The sequence below is a fragment of the Triticum aestivum genome, chromosome 1B, assembly GCF_018294505.1.
Source record: "Triticum aestivum cultivar Chinese Spring chromosome 1B, IWGSC CS RefSeq v2.1, whole genome shotgun sequence".
NCBI lineage: Eukaryota > Viridiplantae > Streptophyta > Magnoliopsida > Poales > Poaceae > Triticum > Triticum aestivum.
This window is the reverse complement of record NC_057795.1, coordinates 344,676,403-344,693,946: the sequence shown is the minus strand read 5'-3', so window position 1 is coordinate 344,693,946 and position 17,544 is coordinate 344,676,403.

Sequence of the window (17,544 nt, the reverse complement as noted above, 5' to 3'; positions counted from 1 at the left end):
GGCGGTCTCCATGGGCATTAGACGCCTAGAGGTGCGCGGGGATTCGAACCTTGCAATATCCCAAATAAATGGAGACTTTGACGCCAAGGATCTGAAAATGGCAGCTTACCGTAATGTCGTCCTAAAACTGTCAGCTCGGTTCGAAGGGCTCGAATTTCACCATATAGCCCGGGATAATAACCAGGTGGCGGACGTATTGGCACGCATCGGCGCAAAGCGCGATGTCGTCCCTCCCAACATCTTCCTGGAGCGGCTTTTCAAGCCATCCGTACTATGGGAAGGGGAGTCCAGAAACAACAATCTGGACCCAACCGCATCGCCTGGCACCGAACATTCTGACATAATCGGTGGTTCTGCCAATGAAATAACACATCCAACCCACGAAATAATGGCAGTCATTGCCCCGTGGACGGAACCATTCCTAGCCTACTTAACTAGGCAGGAACTTCCCGAGGACCAAAATGAGGCCCGCTGCATAGTACGGCGATCTAAAGCCTATAAGGTCCATGAGGGAGAGCTTTATAAGAAAAGCACAACCGGAGTCCTTCAAAGGTGTATCTCCGAAGAGGAAGGGCGAAATCTTCTGGCTGAAATTCATGCCGGACTCGGTGGGCACCACGCCGCAGCCCGGGCCCTTGTAAGCAAGGCCTTCCGTATAGGATTTTATTGGCTGACGGCTCGGGCGGATGCTCAGGACTTAGTCCAACGATGCGTCGGTTGCCAACTCTTTGCTAAACAAAGCCACATGCCACCCACCGCCCTCAAAACTATACCCATCACCTGGCCATTCGCGGTCTGGGGGACGGCCGAATCCGGACCCGTGATAGACTTCATATCAGGGGTAGTACACCGTTACGGCGTCCCCCATAGCATCATCACTGATAACGGCACAAACTTCACGGCCGACGAGGTTAAACTCTGGTGCAAAAACATGGGCATCAAGCTCGACTATGCTTCAGTCTGTCACCCTCAAACTAACGGTCAAGTCGAGCGAGCAAATGGTCTAATCATGAGCGGCATTAAACCTAGACTAGTACGGTCCCTCAAGGAATCTAACACGCATTGGGTAGAGGAGGTCGACTCTGTACTCTGGGGGCTGCGGACCACGCCGAATCGCACTACCGGATTCACACCATTTTTTATGGTGTACGGTGCAGAGGCAGTTTTGCCCCGCGACATAATTCATGACTCACCTCGCGTGCGCATGTACGAAGAAAGAGAAGCCAAGCTGGATCGGCAGGACAGTTTGGACGCCTTAGAGGAGGAGCGCGACGTGGCAAAAGCTCGCTCCGCATTCTATCAACAGCAGGCCCGAAGATATCAAAGTAGAGAAGTACGGGCCAAAACTTACAATGTTGGCGAACTAGTTCTACGCCTGCCGGACAAGAAAAAGGACAAACTCAAGCCCAAATGGGAAGGCCCCTTCATCATCGACCAAGTCCTGACCGGCGGAGCGTACCGTCTGCGAAATGCATCGGATAACTGACTCAAGCCAAACCCATGGAACGCAGCCCGTCTCCGAAGATTCTACGCCTAGTGCCGGACTCTGAGTTCGTCTCCTTCCTCCGTCTACATTTTATACTTTAGATGTCTTTTATTTCTCTCCTTCTCCCCCATTTTTCTTAAAGCCTTTGGAGGCTCGTCTGCGCATTGTTTGCACACACTTGACGTGCTACTCGCGCTCATTATACCTGGGGGCTTCTTTAACATAAGCTTATTTATACGGGCTTTACGCCCAACACATGTGTCACACTTCCGCATGTACCTTTTATTCGCCATTATATGCATCGATATGACTTAAGTTTTGGCCAAGCTGGGTTGCCTGGCTCCTGTGCTTACCACTACGTTCCCGATTGTTTGGCTAGGTGGTAAAGGGTTCACCTTTGCGATTGTTACTGCCGGGTCAGCCGGATGTGTACCTCAGACTGGGTGAAGCCGAAAGCTAGCGTTCTTAAGGGAATATTCGGTCGGTGAATTAAAAGACGATTTCTTACCTATTTATTTATCTGCCCCTAGATGCTTTCCTGCTTTTTTCGCAGTCCGGACATGCACTTTAGGGCATGCCTCCCAGGGAAAGGAACCCCTAACGGAACTATTCTCCCTGGAAGATGTTTCTTACTAACCATGTAATATAACATAACTAGTTGGGCACTTGTCTGATAAAGCACTTATGACCCCTACGCCTGGTCTCCACGCATGCCCCGGTTCTTACATAACCGCGAGGGTATTCGGACACACTCCGGACTCTCGGGTCCCGTGGTTGAAGCGAAAAGGTCCGCTACGACAGACGATCTACAATCCGGCTAGAAGGCATTTTACATGTCATTTTAAATTACATAGTCAAATCGACTGATCGTATTCCTCTTCAATACCATCTAATAGGCTGTCCAGTTTATAGTCCCGCTGGGAATACTTTGCGGCCAACTCTACTTGGCCGTACACTAAGCTCACAGGGATCTCCTTCCCATCAGGCCCCACAGGTCCGACCTCGGCCATGTGGTTTGGGTCAGCCTTCGTGTACCACGACTTCACCATGGCCCAGGCCTCCCTGGCGCCTTGACGGCAGTCCAATTTCTTCTATAGCCGGAAGCGCCGCCGCGCTCCCTGAAGCTTCTCTGCAAGCTCTCCAAGGCCTTCAGGTAGGGAGATGGATGGCCAAAAGGCCTGGGAGACATCTCTCATCACCTGCTGAACTCGTTCATGCAGTTGTAGCAGCTCGGGAAGTAGGTCACCCATCGAACCGGGCATTTCCTCTGCAGGACGACCTATGAGCATACCTACAGACATATTTTTGTTAATGGACTGCCTCGCCGAACTCTTCTTTTCATAAGTTTGCTCAAGCATTTACTATAAATGCCACGACGAAGCCACCGATTCTCCTTAACGGAGTCAAACAGCTGGGCTCGAACATCTTTTAGTTCCTCGCCCAGCTGGGTGTTGGCATCTTGGAGGTTATTTTTCTCTTGCCGCACCCTTGTAAGCACTTTCTCGCCGGCTTTTAACCGGCGCAGGAGCTGTTGCTTGTCCGGATCTAGTCCGGCACCATCTGCAAAATTATTGTCAGACTTATACACACGCCGCATTTAGCAAATTACTTCTCTTTAGAAGCATATATTACCAGAGGGGGTCTCTGTGGCTTCCCCTGCCGCGGCTAGTGCGGCCTCAAGTTGGGCCTTGCACTCTTGAAGCTCCTGGGATAGTCGGGTATTCTTTTCTGTAAGATCCTGCATAACAAATGATCCTTAAATCAGTTATTCTAACTATTTTAAGTCTCGGGGGCTACTGGCATATATAACTATCAAAATTCCTCACCCGTATGTCTTTCACATACTGCTCCGTGGCTCTGGCTAGACCATCTTGAGCGGCACGGAGGTGCGCATCTCCCGAATTAAAGGCATTCAATGCCTCTCGGGACAAACATGTGTCACGAAGAATTGTCCGGCGGCGCCTGTGATTCATGGCGCTCTCCACCTCAGATCGGGTGGCGGACAACCTGTCGGCATCCTCCGCTAGAGGAGCATCCAACGCGCGCCTTGTGTTAGCCTCCCCCTCCGGACCTGGCGTTGGAGCCTGGCTGGCGGAGGCTCGATTGGGAACCTCTCCGGACACAGTCCGGCGAGCGCTCTTTTTCCTGAAAAGGTCACGAACGCTAGTACGTCTTCCAGGAATCTTCCCTTAAAACACGATGGCGCGCCATACCATTGCGGCGACGTCTCGATCCGCACCGCACTTCTTTTCCGCCTGCTGGGCCGAGCTGCCCCTTGTTGGACAGCCGCCGCGAGCTCGGCTTCCTGCCTTAGAGGCACCTCCTGTGGAACACCATTGGTATGCGGTGATCAGAAATAAGCACGGACGGATCATGGTATCAGGACTTCGGTCACAGTTACCTGGGAAGCCGGAAATATTCCGGGGTAGTCAGCCGTAATGGCGACCAAAGCATTATCGATGCTAAGTTGGTGGAACACCCCATCAACCAGCTCCACCTTTATATCCGGATCCTCTTCGGAAGCCGGATCAAGGGACCGTTCCAGATCCTCGGGTTGTGGAGGCGGGCTGTGTATGTCCTCTACAGCCCGGCGCAGTTCCTGCGTCGAAATCACAAAATGAGATACTTAACCATGGGAATGGAGATCGGATAGGCAAAAAAGAAGTGTTCGCTTACCCAGCTTCGAGGATTGTTCATAGAAAATCCGTTCAGTGGACTAACACGGAGAAACTCCTCCTTTTCCCCTTTGTACAGGCCGGATAAGATCTTCACCAGATCGGCGGCCGATCCCGGCCCCTTACGGCCGTGGCGGGTGGCATCATCATCCCCGTTGAAATCCCACATGGGGTGGCCCCTATACTGGAGCGGCTGCACCCCCCGCATAATGCATGTGGCCATGACTCCGATCATGGTCAATCCAGAATGAGCCAATAATCTTATTCGGCCCATCAGGTAAAGGACGTCCCTATCATTCTCCCGTTGAGGGCTTCGCGGACGCCAACTTAGGCGTTTCTTCAAAGGAGCATTACTGAACTCCGGGAGGCCGATCCAAACTGGGTCCGGTAGCGGGGCGTCCTCTATATAAAACCATTCCGAAGGCCAGTCTTCGAACGCCTTCTTCGGAGTTCCGGATAGATATCCGGTCCCGGCGATGCGCCATAGTTTGGCTCCGCCCACTTGATATATTGACCCCTCATGAGAACGGGGTACAAGGCAGAATAATCTCTTCCACAGCGCAAAATGAGCCCCGACGCCCAAGAATAACTTGCAAAGGGCCACAAAGCCCGCAATGTGCAGAATGGAGGCAGGCGTAAGGTGGTGCAGCTGGAGGCCGTAGAACTCCAGGAGCCCCCGGAGAAACGGATGTATTGGAAATCCAAGTCCTCTTATCAGATAAGAGACAAAGCATACCCGCTCTCCTTTGGAAGGATCGGGGGCACTCTCTGCTTGCTTTCTGCCCTTATAGGTGGCAAGTTCGACTCGAACCAGGACCATGAAGGTCGGGGGAAGAAATCCCTTGGTTTGGAGTGTCGCTAGCTCGCTGTGCGGGACCGAGCATCTCTCCCAATCTCCAGGCCGAGGGCTGGGAGCGCGAGAGGAGGAGCCGCGTCGACTGTCCATGATGGAATGGATTTTTTGTTAGAGGCACTCCGATGAATGCTCACGGAGGGAGGATGGTGTGATTCGGATCCAGATCCCCGTCCCTTTTATAGGCGGCTCATTTGTGCAGCTAGGGGGGTAAGTGTAAAAATACCCTGGCTTTTCGCATTCGTTTGACACGTGGAAGATGGCCATTATTGGGCGTGGAAGCCAAGGAGCGCAGCATTTATAAGAAGCCGTGCACTATTCGACAAGTATATGGAATATGGAGAAGAACCCGCCTCGCAATGCCGAAGACAATCTACGCGCCGGACTCGTCGTCATTAAAGCCTGGTTCGGGGGCTACTGAGGGAGTCCTGGACTAGGGGGTGTCCGGATAGCTGAACTATCATCTTTGGCCGGACTCCAAGACTATGAAGATACAAGATTGAAGACTCCGTCCCGTGTCCGGATGGGACTTTCCTTGGGGTGGAAGGCAAGCTTGGCAATACGGATATGTAGATCTCCTACCATTGTAACCGACTCTGTGTAACCCTAGCCCTCTCCAGTGTCTATATAAACCGGAGGGTTTTAGTCCGTAGGACGAATAACAATCATACCATAGGCTAGCTTCTAGGGTTTAGCCTCATTGATCTCGTGGTAGATCTACTCTTGTACTACCCATATCATCAATATTAATAAAGCAGGAGTAGGGTTTTACCTCCACCGAGAGGGCCCGAACCTGGGTAAAAACATCATGTCCCTTGTCTCCTGTTACCATCCGCCTAGACGCACAGTTCGGGACCCCCTACCCGAGATCCGCCGGTTTTGACACCGATAATGGTGATGCTCAGTACAATGCGAGCAAGCAGCCCAATTGGGAGCTGTTTGCAAAGAAACCAACGTTTGTCAAGGTTCCACTTCAAGGGGAAAATGAATGTGGCCATTATACTCTGAAGTATGCGGGATGCTATGATGGTGAAAAGATCGTTGAGAACTTTCGAGATCTATGTGGGTTTCTTGTTGAGCTTTTCACTTTCTTTTTTTGGCTTATTGCGCATCCTTTTTTTATGTGTCATGATTTTTGATAATTTGTTTTATTGTTTTGCAGCCACGCAATGTTGATTCGAACGCTGAGGATCTATATAGAGTTGTGTTCAACCGGAATAACCATCTTATGGTGACAGAGCTTCCCAAGGAGGTTCAGGCTTTGGCTCCTGATGCATAGGAGAAATGGTCATCATTTGCATAGTGAATTGGATAGTTGTGTGATATATCTCTTGAAAACATTGTAGGCTCTATTTTGTAGTGTTTGATGTCTTGTCGAGTACTATGTAATAACTAGTATATTTTGTGTTGTGTTTTAAGTGTGGCACAATGTTTAACAAACTTTTTTTCCATGATGATTGTGTGGTTGAATAGCTGTTTCATTTGTGTATGTTTCATCGGGAATTCGTTTTGTTTAAGTTTTATTTTTTGTACTGAAGACTTATATAGTAGTTGAACTGAAAACACTTTTTTTTTCAAGTGTATTTACGAGTTGTTGCCGAGAAAGTGAGATTTATTTTATTTTTATGTAGTATTTTTTGGTCTTTGGATCTTTCCACTTGCGCTGCATGTCGATGAAGTTGTTGGGGTTGATTTCCAAACCAGACTTCTCCAGCATCCGCTTGTCACCTCCAATGCTGAAACCAACAAATGTGTACATTTTCTCCTCCTGCAGGAAGTCATTGAGGCGCTTGGGCCTGCGAGGGGGGAGACATACATTTAAAGATTAGTCTTGTTTTTTGAGGATTTAATTCTTCTGCTTTTTTGTTTCACAAGTGATAATCCATGAGGTAGATTCTTATATATTATGAGCCATGCATGAATGTAGTTTAGAAACTAGTACACAAAGTCTTGAAATTAAATTCAACTACACCGTGTTATTTTTTCTTTTTTGCTATCTTCGTTGCTTCACCAAATGCTTCACCAAATTAGAGAATCATTTTACCAGAGTCAATGATACATGCGCTGCTTGATTTAAGTCTTAGTTTTCTTTTTTGTTGATAAAAGACCTATACCAGTGCTTGATACATCTTTGTGCATTAATTCTATATCAAGTTCAAAAATTAGTTTGAGAAACATGTGCATCAAGATATGGACCTATACCACTTCACCAAAGATCTTTTAATACATCAATTCTATAAACTATACTAGTGCATCAAGATTAGAATCTATGCTAGTACATCAAGTTCAGAAATTAATTTGGTGTATAAAGTTTAGAATGCTATAAACTTTTTTTCAGATGCTAATCTAGTGAAACAATCCACTTCATAGTTTTAGAAATGCATGTAACTTGAGAAACATGTACTCGTGCATCCACTTCATAGACTATAGTAGTTCATCTAGTTGGGAAACAAGTTTTAATTAAGTTTTTAGTGACTAGTACTGGTACAACAGATGAATGAACAGTAGTATGGGTTACAATTTTGTGGCTGCAGCGATGTGGTACCAAGCAGAGTTCCTCGACGCACAACTGCAGGACTGCCGCCATCTGTGGAGGTTCTTCCTCGTCGGTGTACTCCACATCAACTCCGATGAAGCTCGGATACAAGCCGCTGCCCTTCATCCTGAGCCTGCTCATCACCTCGTCAGCCTTGTCTGGTATGCCGGTGCAGACGATCTCCAGTGTCTCCTTGTCGTGGATCTCAACCCCTTTGAGCATTTTGGTGTACTCGTGCTTCTCGCCGGGGACGTGAACGTGGACGTGGTTGCTGCTCTTGTTCGGAGTCTCGCCATGGTGACGCTTGGCGGACGGTTCCTCCGCCATCGCCTTCCTCCGGTGACTGTGGGCTTGGGAGAGAGAAGTTTTTGGTTTGTGTGCAGTGGAGATGGAAGCAGCAATGGTGGTTCTGTAAATGAGGCAGAGATGGAAGACAATGGGGTATTTTGAAGTGCGTCGACGGTGGTGTGTTGGAGGTTCGTCGGGGGCGTGGGTGTAGTGGTCGTGGGGGTCGCCGTTTGCATTGCGTCGTGGCAACCGTCCAAGACAAATGTTTTTTACTGCTGCACTGATTAGACTTGTCAAGTTGTACTTACGATCTGCTAAATCCCACTTGCACATCTCTGCGGTGGTGGTGATGGCATTTTGCACTGTTTAGGTGACGTATGGCTCTGTGATGTTTTTCCGTGTGGATGTTTAAGCATTGTTTTTCTATTGAAGTCTTTATACACTAGTTTATGTCAAAACATTTTTTCAGTGCCCTGGGAGTTGTTGCTCAAAACATGTACTTATTTTATTTTCATCTGTACCAACCTAAGTTAGGCCTTTATAGTTTTTGTATTCTCATTTTTAGTGCACTTATGTTTTAGTACTGTGTGAACTGAATTGTAATTTCATACAACGGACGGGGTTGAAATTTGATGTCACAGTGGTGCGAGTGGCCTGACTGATCCTGCTGTTTTAGTACTGATGTCGTATGTATGTTTGAACTAATTTTTTTTATAACTAAGGTTGGGGGTGGGGGTTTGAGATTATTTTACGACCAGATCGTTCGTTGTGGTGTGGACAGATTTTATATAAATAAGAAATTTAGCAGAATTGACAAATAAATTCTATTTGAAGTTTTTGAATTTTAGTAGTTGAACTTGTCAGATTTTATATAAATAGGAAATTTAGCATAATTGAGAAACATTATATGTTTGAACTTTTAGAGTTTTAGTAGTTGAACTTGAAAGTAATATTTTAATTTGGTTTTTAAATAATGTTTGAACTTTTTGATTTTTAGTAGTTGAACTTGTCAGATTTTATATAAATAAGAAATTTAGCATAATTGACAAACATTATATGTTTGAACTTTTAGAGTTTTAGTAGTCGAACTTGCCAGTTTTTCTATAAATAAGAAATTTAGCATAATTGACAAACATTATATGTTTGAACTTTTTGAGTTTTAGTAATTGAACTTGAAAGTAATATTTAATTTGGTTTTTAAATTATGTACATTTAACAGATAGGCTATTAAGTTATGTTCTTTTTAGAGGTTCATTGTTTTTGTATCATATTTTTCCTTTTTACGTTAATTGACAAACACTTTTCTTGTAGTTTATATTTCTTTTGTCCCGCCCTCTGGTTACCTGTGCCTGGTCTTTTGTTGACGATGCAGGCTATTGGGCCGTTTTCGGGCCCAGATAGCTCGTCCGCGCGGCTGTGCAGTGCGTCCTGCGTGTGCGCTCTGGGTTTAGTCCGACCTCGCTAGTCAAGGGGGCTCTGGGCCTGTTTATAAGCGCAGCCGAGGGTCACCAGTCGAACTCCTCCGAACACTTACCTGAGCGCTTATACACGGCGCTCGGTCTCTCTCTCTCTTGACCTGTGGGCCCTGGTCGGCGGGTCCTGCGTTGTGCGGATTACTAGGGATTCGCCCACGGGATCGAGTTCAAGTATCTAGCATTGTCAGGGCTTGTGCCTGACATTGGGCGGTCAAATTTTTTTGTTTGAATCTAGTACTTGCACTACAAAAAAAGACACATCCATGACATTTTGGGCCGAACAATTTTTTTTTCTGTCATACATATGACACTTCTATGACGATAATTGTGACAAAACCCGGTATGATCATAGATGTGGTGGGCTCCTACTTCTATGACAAAAAATCATGACAGAAATGGGCTTTTCGTCCTGGGCGGGCCGGAGACGCAGCTGCATGACATTCTTTGGGCCGTCCATGACAGAAAAAACCGTGGTAGAAGCGAGGGGGAGGAAAATTTCGGGGAGTTGCCGGTTACGGTGGGAGGTCGGGGGCGGAGCGATGCACGTTTCTCTCGTACGTACGCGCGTGTGTACGAGGCGTTGGCTCTAACTGAACCCGAGCGAGGCATTGAGCCCTAACTGAACCCGAGCGATTGCACTGCAGGCTACACGTTACTGAACCCGAGTGATCGATCGATGGCTGTTAACTGAACCCGATGGATCGATTCCTTCGCTACTGCTGCTAACTGAAGCCGATCGATTGGATGAACAGTGAGCGTTGCAGGGAGGTTTGGATGAACAGTGAGCGGTGGCGTTGCCTGTGGATGAACAGGAACCCGTCGTGTGGAGGGATGGATGAACAGTAGACAGTGGAGGGGTGGCCGTGGAGGGGTGGTTGAACAGGACCCCGTGGTGTGGATGGCTGGATGAACAGTAGACGGTGGAGGGGTGCCCGTGGAGGGGTGGTTGAACAGTAGCCAGTGGAGTAGCGCACGGTGGAGGCTGGATGAACAGGAGCCCGTGGAGGCTGGAGGAGGTCGATGGTGGAGATGAACAGTATCCCGTGGAGTCCCGTTTTGCGGTACGCCACACCCCTCCCCCCCCGTTTTGACCGTAGCGCTCCAACACAAGTCCATTTCGTCCGTTTTGCGGTACGCCACACCCCTCCCAATCAACAGGACCCCCGTTTCGATCCTAGGAGGTCTGTTTCCTTCGTTTTGCGGTACGCCACACCCCTCCCGATCAACAAGACCCCCGTTTCGACCGTAGGAGGTCCGTTTTCTCCGTTTTGCGGTACGCCAGGCCCCTCCCCATCAGGACCCCGTTTCGAACATGGCCGGTCGAACACAAGGCCGTTTCCTCCGTTGTGCGGTACGCCAGGCCTCGTTTCCATCGCCTGTTCCATCCAAGCCCTCCCGATGAACACGACCAAGCATTCCGTTCCAACCCAGCCGGTTGGCTCCCCATGAACACGACGACGATGCTGTTTCTCCGTTCCGACCCAGCCATGTACGTATGCATGATAGGCATTAGAGACCCTGCCCGTATGTACGTACATGGCCATATTTTCTTTCTTTCACCCTCGCCGCTGTACGTACGTGTACATGCTACGTGCGCGCCTCTACTACGACATCTGCGCGCCTCTACATCTACGACACGTGCGCGCCTCTACATCGACGAGTATGTACGTACACGTTCGCGACCAGAATGACAACGCTACGTACGCTTCGACTAGGTGGGTCCCGACTGTCAGGCACTTCCTTGCGTGCGAAGATGTAGCTGGTGGGTCCCAGAAGTTAGGGGGGCGAATCGTTTTTTTTTGCCCAGACGCACTTCCTTGCGTGCGAAGATGTAGCTGGTGGGTCCCAGCAGTCAGGGGGGAAACATTTTTTTTGCAAAATATGGTGGCCCGTCCGGTGGGTCCCCGCTGTGAGGTGGAGGAATAATTATTTTGTGCGTAATAAGGAGGCACTTCCTTGCTGCGGCCGTGGACCCAGCTGTCAGCCTCTCCATGTACAGTCCATGTCCGATGGAAGCCGTTCCTTCACCATGTTGACCACGCCGCGCCGAGAGCACCAGGGCGGTGGAAGAAAGTGAGGCCTAGGAAGGGGACGACGCAGAGCCGGGGAAGACACGGTAGTGGATGCCCACGCGTAGAGGAGTACGAGGGTTCACTGGTTCGCTGCGGTGTGAGGCTGCCGTCCCCGCAGAATAACAGGGGGTGTGGTTGAGTAGAGGGATGGCCTGGCCAGCGGTGGGAGTAGTAGGGGGCGGTGAGGCCTCCGCCGCATCGCAGCCGGCCATGGGAGGCAGGAGCACGAGGCACGACTAGCGCTGGTTTGGGTGGCTGGAGCAAGAAGCCCAGAGGTTGAAGAAGCACTACAGCCGTTGGATGGACATCGTACGGTCACTAGAGCTGGAATTGTGCATATTGTCTAAGTTGACAAAGCCCTCCGTCCCCGTCAACTTAGTAGGCCCACAAGTCAGCCTGCTACTCTACTGGGTCCCAGCTAACAGGGGGAGTATTCATTTTTTGTGTGTAATAAGGAGGCACTTCCTTGCGTGCGAAGATATAGCTGGTGGGTCCAAGCTGTCAGCGGCGGTAACATTTTTTCGCGAAATACTGAGGCCCTTTCGGTGGGTCCCCGATGTCAGGTGGAGGAATCATTATTTTGCGCGTGATAAGGAGGCATTTCCTTGCGTGCGGCCGTGGACCCAGCTGTCGGCCTCTCCACGTACAGTCCACTTCAGATGCATGTCGGTCGTTGACCATGTTGACTAGGCCGCACCGAGAGGACCAGGGCGGTGGACGACGGCGAGGCCTAGGAAGGGAATGACACGGAGGCAGGGAAGACTCCACAGTTGTTTCCCACGCGGAGGGGAGTACGACTGAACGAGGATTTACTGGTTCGTCTGCCGTCACCGGAGAATAACAGCAGGTGTGGGTGAGTAGAGGGATGGCTAGGCCAGCAATGGGAGTACGATGGGCCGGTGATGCCTGCGCGGTAGCACAGCCGACCGCGGGGAGGAGGGAGCAGGCAGTCCCGCCGACGATTGTTTGAGCGGCTGGAGCAGGAAGAGCAGATATTGAAAAAGCACGACGGTCGTTGGATGGCCATCCAACAGTCACTGCTTGTGCGTCAACCTTTTTTTAGGAAAGCCTCAAATCTGTGGAAAATAGCATACAGCCCATCTGCCATTATTTCTAATAATTTACAGCCCATTTGCTAATTCTGAAGGTTTTGTTTGGAGCCCATATTCTTTTTGTTAGCATTATAGCCCATATTGTGGCCACGGTTAAAAAATTATACGAAATTTTGCATATTTCGGTGCGGTCCGAACTGTTTTTAATCCCGAAATTTCGACTTACATTGAAACTGATTTTAAAAATAAATGTATATCAATATAAAATCCAACAAATTCTCCACGCATAAAAATTAATGTAATTTAAAATCTCGAAATGAAAAAAAGATATTTGAAACTAATTGCCGGTTTGATGTGTGTTAAAAATGTATAGCCCATTTCTCATTACTGATAGGCCATTTTCTCGGCTAGCCGAATGAAGCTCTCCTCGTCTTGAAAGATTTGCAGCCCAACAGGCCTGACAAAGCGACTTACTTGGCAAATCAAAAAAAACTGGGTTGTGGCCTTGGACCTAGCTGTCAGCCTCTCCACGTATAGTACTCTTCTGATGGAAGTCGGTCGTTGAACACATTGACCACGCCGCACCGAGAGCACCAAGGCGGTGGACGACGGCGAGGCCTAGGAAGGGAACGACGAGGAGCCGGGGAAGACGCGGCGGTGGATGCCCACGCGGAGAGGAGTACGAGGGTTCACTAGTTCGGTTGCGGCGTGAGGCTGCTGTCGTCGCAGAATAACAGGGGGTGTGGGTGAGTAGAGGGATATCCTGGGCCAGCGGTTGGAGTAGTAGGGGGCGGTGAGGCCTCCGCAGCATCACAGCCGACCATGAGAGGCAGGAGCACGCGGCACAACCGGCGCTGCTTTGGGCGGCTGGAGCAAGAAGACCAGAGGTTGAAGAAGCACTATGGCCGTTGGATGGACATCGTATGGTCACTGGAGATAGAATCGTTCATATTGACTAAGTTGACAAAGCCCTCCGTCCTCGTCAACTTAGTAGGCCCACAAGTCAGCCACCCACTATGGTGGGTCCCAGCTAGCAGGGGGTATTCATTTTTTGGTGCGTAATAAGGAGGCACTTCCTTGCATGCGAAGATATAGCTGGTGGGTCCGACCTGTCTGCGGGGGGGGGGGACATTTTTTCGCGAAATACAGAAGCCCTTCCCACGTACAGTGCATAATAAGGAGGAACTTTCCTTGCGTGCGACCATGGACCTCGTGGGTCCCAGCCGTCAGGCTCTCCACGTACAATCCTCTTCCGATGACTCTCGTATGTTGACCACGCCGCACCGAGCGCACCGAGGCGGTGGACAACAGCAAGGCCCCAGACTGGAACGACCTGGAGATGGGGAAGACGTGGCAATGGAGTCGCAGACGGAGAGGAGTGGGAAACTTGACTGGTTCGGGTGCGGGGTGGGCCTACACTTGGCAGAGAATAACAGGAGGTGCGGAGTGGAGGGATGGCCTGGCCGTCGGCAGGGTAGCATTTCGCTGAGGAGCGCAAAACAACACCGCTGGACGCTGAAGGCTGGAGCAGGCGGTTCCGGCAGCACTGGGGGAAGAAGATGAGAGATTGAAGAAGAATGCCGGCCGTTGGATGTAAATCCAACGCCTTCTTAGGCTTCGACCTACTGGCCCACATGTCAGCCAGTCCATTTGTTTTTTAGTCCATTTGGTGGGCTGGGTGAAACAATGATGTAGCATCTATGCAGCCCGTTTAAATCCCATTTGCATTTTTCACGAAATTTGTGGACTTGCTGGGCTGGGTAAAAATATCATGTTGGGCTAGATGGAGAAATGTTATAAAAACATAAACACATGATTGCACGTCAGTAAAATCTTTGCAAGCTTATGTTCGCAATCACTAGGAGTTAACTTGGCAAGTTATATATAAACAATTATTATTATTATTTTGTAAGAACTTTCAACTTACGAAATAAAATATCATTTTAATTTGATGAGTTAATAGTACGTGGGGTATTATTATTTTTTAGGCTAGACGTGGGACAGTTGAGTTGGTTCTAGGGGAAAGTACTGGGAGAAAACTCAGTTTACATCGAAAAAGAAAGTGGGAGAAAATTCAGAGACCTGCTGGGTCCACCTGAGGAGAGGAATATGTTGGGAGGAAGGAGATTCAAACACGGCAGCCGAGTGAACTAGTTTTTTTACTGACAAGTGAACTAGTTTACATACATTAGCAAATAGCCACTAAAAAAGCAATCAGGTTAATGGGTTCTTAAAAGAAATATTTTGGACAAAATAGATAATTACGACACATAGGCTAATGCATGAAACACTCAAACGATAAAGGTGATTATAAACAGATAAAGTACAACATCTAGACCTTCCTGGCACGCTTGATCATGACGCTGCGGCTGTCCGTGTACTCGTCTGTTACGGGAAGCAGACACGCCCTCATGTCCAAGATCTGCCTGTACATGTCGTAGCATGTGTATGCGTCCTTGGCCGCATACGTTATGTAGGCTAGATTCAGAGGTACCTCCCACGTGTTCAGGTCGTCTTCTTTCATGTTTGCGTATCAGGGGTTGATGATGGTCTCAGCGAGGTCAACCACGGAGTCCTTCTCCTGCCCGTTGCTAATGATCTTGTATTGCTTCTGGATGTCGACAAGCTTGTTGCACCAGATGGCCGAATCGTCGCGTTCTTCCTTCTCTCCACCGTAGCGAAGGTGCAGTCGGTGCTGCTGACGAAACGGGCGAATGCTCCAGAACCTGGTGCAGCCATAGGACTGAGGCGAGGCAGAGCTTCACCGAGTCCGTATCATTGGTGTATATCACATTCAATTTGGTGCAGCCATAGGACTGAACGGCGAACTAACTCCTTGCTGAAGTCCATATCCAGCAGGCTCACCCCTCGGATCGCCATTGGAGTCTCTTCGAGTGAACGAGTGTGTAGGCGGCGACAGCAGTTCATTTTTCAGCTCTTGGGGAACTGGATTCAACAGTAAGCTGAGTGTGTACAGGTGACAACAGTTACTACCCCTCCCTCATCCGCTGCATGCCCGGCAGAAGATGCACCCTTGGCGCATTCAAACGCCTCCATTAAGAAACCTACTCCGGCCACACGTCGATTCACGAGCGGGTCTGTATTGGTACTGTAATAACAGGAGTTAGTGGTCACTTTACTTAAATTTAATTAGCTTTAGTAGAAATTTATACTTAAAACAAGCAATGCATTGGCTCATTCTATCAGTGCCACGGGATCAACATGCACAACAATTAGAATTATTATTCTCAGGATGCACACGATCAGCACATTTGTCGCACTTTCACAAAGATAATACTACCAAGTTTGAATTGTTTGTTATGGTTGCTGTCCTCTGCATCATCATGCCTTGTTTCCCAGCTTGCAAGATTCAGAACCAACAAATAAGATCCAAATAATAAGTACAACAAAGATGCCTACACATCTCATTGATTCCCAGCTTGCAAGATTCAGAACCAACAAATAAGATCCAAATAATAAGTACAACAAAGATGCCTACACGTCTCATTGATTCCCAGCTTGCAAGATTCAGAACCAACAAATAAGATTCAAATAATAAGTACAACAAAGATGCCTACACATCTCCCTGATTCCCAGCTTGCAAGATTCAGAACCAACCCATTAGAGCCTTTTGATAAAGTGAATATCGGGATTAAATCCATCTTGGCTAGCCATGTCATACAATCGAAGAACTTGGCGAATGCTCTTGACCGTCACAACATCTGTAGTAGAGTATTCCTGTTTGCACAGCATGTTTGCATAGCACAAACAAGGAGACAGGAGAGCATGATTTTGCTTTAGTTGAACCATTTTGTGCAGTTCCACCAAAATTGAGAGATGTTACTCTTGACCGTCACAACATCTGTAGTAGAGTATTCCTGTTTGCACATCATGTTTGCATAGCACAAACAAGGAGACAGGAGAGCATGCTTTCACTTTAGTCTAACCATTTTGTGCAGTTCCACCAAAATTGAGAGATGTTGCCCACGTGACATTTTATTTGAACTGCACAAGACACTCATTCCAAAAAAAGTGTTTTGTGCATTTCACCAAAAGGTCACAATAGCAACAAGGTGAAATGGATATCCCTATCTGCACAAAATGATAGAAAGTAAACAGTTGCTGGTCAATAAGAATATATGAAACATATACAAAATGAAAAGAAGCATCTTAATTATGTTCATGGCAATCACGCAAGGACAGTAGAAATTTTAAAACGTCAGCAATGCTTCATGTTACCAGAAGCATTACAATCAAGAATGAGATTCCTTAGATATGGGATTACTTTAATGGTGGCATTGCTTGTTTACCAGACACAGTAAATCAACAGCAGCTAAAGAGTTGGTTTAAGGGCATGGGACCGTGGGGACACCAGGACACTCAGTAGCATAAAGGAGCAACTTACTTATCGTACTGGGGAAAATAGCAGGAGTGCCATTTGTAACACAGTTTAATTGCATCTTATCACTGGAGGCATTAGATTAATAGTAACACTGGTTAGACATGTCCCTAAGGTAACAGTGTGATCCCTTCATTTTACATGCGCCCTTACAGCAAAAGGTTGGTTTACCCGCAAAAAAAACAGCAAAAGGTTGGTATAAGGACATGCGACAGTGGACGCATCAGCACAATGTACCTACAAGGAGGCATAAAGTGGTGATGCCGAGCTTGTTCACGGTATGTGAGGGCAGCAAACCTAATCCTGGAGACCTTTTACTATGTGAGGGCAGCAAATCTAATCCTGGAGGCCTTTTACTATGTGAGGGCAGCAAATCTAATCCAGAGACCTTTTACTATGTGAGGGCAGCAAATCTAATCCTGAGACCTTTTACTATGTGAGGGCAGCAAATCTAATCCAGAGACCTTTTACTATGTGAGGGCAGCAAATCTAATCCCGGAGACCTTTTACTATGTGATGGCAGCAAATCTAATCCTGGACATACTCTGTTGACTTGTCCACCAGCCGCCACTTTCTATCCTTTTTTCAACCAATAATAGATCTGTTCCTTATCTAGTTTGTACTGCATTTTCCCATTATTTCCCTTTTCAACCAAGAGACCGGTTGGGTATCCGGTCTCTACTACTTTCACCATATTATTTCCTCTTT